The following is a 2425-nucleotide window of genomic DNA, read 5'->3' on the forward strand; positions in this document are numbered from 1 at the left end:
TTTTGCTTATACATTAATCTGCTCTTATTCTCTATGTTATTTTAGACTGTTTTAAAGCTGTTTTTATTGTATTTTTATATTGCCTTAAGACATGTGTGGAAGGCAATAACATGCCTACCTACCTACATAATTTTGGTGCTATGTTGGGAAAGGGCCCTGTGACAAGGGAGGGGGCAGAGGCTGGGGTCTCCAATGGTGATTTTAGCATTCAGGCAAGTTTGAATGGGAGGGGGGGAGAAGGAGGAGGAGCCAATTGAAACAGCAGCTCCCAATTCACCACCCCATTCACAAGCAGCAAATTGATTTCCAAAAATGATTTTGGGGCAGAAATGGGGGTATAAATGGTGATGGGAGGCCTTGTTACCCTTTCCCTCTTCTTCTTGCATACAAAAAAGTATATATTAGACCAAATGTATATTCAAAACCCCCACATTTCTATGAGGACTTAAAAAAAATCTCAAACTGATGAGGAAATGTAGAAAACTGAATTTAAGACTGGAAAAGTGAGAAATGGAGAGAAACCAAAACTGATAGATTGTCCATCCCTATGTACCACTGTGCCTATGGCCATTCTACCCTGAACACGCCCACTCTAGTCTGATCTCGGAAGCTAAGCTGGGTCTGGCCTGGTTAGTACTTGGATGGGAGACTGCCTGGGAATACTGGGTGCCATAGGCTTAGAGAAAGGCCATGGTACACCACCTCTGAATACCTCTTACCATGAAAACCCTATGAATATATCCAAAAAGATTCATATGGTCGCCATAAGTCATAATCAAAATGAAGGCATGTAACAACAACAAATGTACCACTATGTACCACTGAGCTATCCTTCACAGAGAGAGGAATATAGGAGTTGCCTTATATTGAGTCAGACCATTAGTCCATCTAACTCATTAGCTGCCCTGGGCTCCTAAAGGGAGGAAGGGTGGGATATTAAGCAAGCAAGCAAGCAAACACCCAAACAAACAAACAAACAAATAAGTAAATGTCTACCCTGATGGGCAGTGGCTCCTCAGGGTTTCAGACCAGGTTTTCCCAAACCTACCTGGAGATCCCTGGGACAGGGCCGGATCATCCATTAGGCTTAGTAGGCTGAAGCCTAGGGGCCCGGAGCTCTTGGGGGCCCGCAATCCACAGAAGCAGGACAGGAGCCACGGATCGCAGGACAAGAGCTTCTGAACCGCCCGCCATCCCCCCACTTCACTTACCTTTTTTTCTGCTGTTTTTTGCGGTTTGCCATCAATCAAGGTGGCGGCTGAGGTTTCCCTAAGGGGCTGAAGCCTCTGCCGCCATCTTGGTTGATGGCACACATGCTTGCTACATGCGCGCATTGCTGCCATCAACCAAGATGGCAGCAGAGGCTTCAGCTCCTTAGGGAAACCTCAGCTGCCATCTTGATTGATGGCAAACCTGTGTGCATAGTGCGTGTAGCCGCAAAAAAAGCGGAAAGGTAGGTAAAGCGGGGGGGATGGGATGGGATGGGATGAGACGGCGGGCGGCTCAGAATCAGCCTAGGGGCCCTCCTCAGCTTAATCCGGCCCTGCCCTGGGATTGAACCTGGGACCTTCTGCATTCAACGCAGATGCTCTACCATTGAGCCATGGCACTTCCCCACTGTGTCTGGAGCCCCATCCAAGAATGTTCAAAATATTAGCCTCTGGGTGATTATGTGCTCACAGTAGGCTTTCAATTAAGCTGTTGTTGTTGGATAACTTTGTTACAAAAAACAGCATCAGCAGATGTGTATCTTCAGTTTTAATGCACAAGAAAGAAATGTGTAATTGTTTCTACTCTCTCTGTTTATTCTCACAAGATTTAAATCTGTGTTCTTTATTCAAGGAATATTGTGTGTTTAAATCAGAAGGATGTATGCCTAAGTAACGACTTGAAGGGTCTGAGAACAGCCATCTGTTTCAAGATTTGTGAGGGGGAGTAGAGAAGGAAGAAATCTCCAAGGGGGGCTTTTCAGAGTTTCAGGGTGTTGCTGGAAAGCAAATTCTGCATGTGAAACTTTAACAGAAAGAAAAACAGGGAGGACAAAAGAGAAATTTGCCAGCTCTTTTGTACCAAAGCAGAAACCATCTCAACCAATTAATCATTAACACCACATATATACTATGGAAGAAGAATATGACACCGGACCCAGCCACATTGTACTGGGTATGCCACAACAAGAGAAGATCTTTAGCCCTATTCATGCATTTGCCTGAATGTATATGGGCGTAAAAGTGGGGCACACTGAGAGGGAAGATTCTAAGCCCAAACAGCAACTCTGATAGGAAACTCTGTCTTATAAGAACATAAGAACATAAGAAGAGCCTGCTGGATCAGGCCAGTGGCCCATCTAGTCCAGCATCCTGTTCTCACAGTGGCCAACCAGGTCCCTGGGGGAAGCCCGCAAGCAGGACCCGAGTGCAAGAAC

The 2425-nt window shown here is 45.7% G+C and overlaps 1 pseudogene; it reads left to right on the forward strand.

Annotated features, from left to right (window-relative positions):
• The first annotated feature begins 559 nt into the window (after window positions 1–559).
• LOC133375844 (5S ribosomal RNA) lies at window positions 560–678 on the forward strand (annotated as a pseudogene).
• Window positions 679–2425: the final 1747 nt, after the last annotated feature.

Source organism: Rhineura floridana, chromosome 1, assembly GCF_030035675.1.
Source record: "Rhineura floridana isolate rRhiFlo1 chromosome 1, rRhiFlo1.hap2, whole genome shotgun sequence".
In the NCBI taxonomy this organism is placed as follows: Eukaryota; Metazoa; Chordata; class Lepidosauria; order Squamata; family Rhineuridae; genus Rhineura; species Rhineura floridana.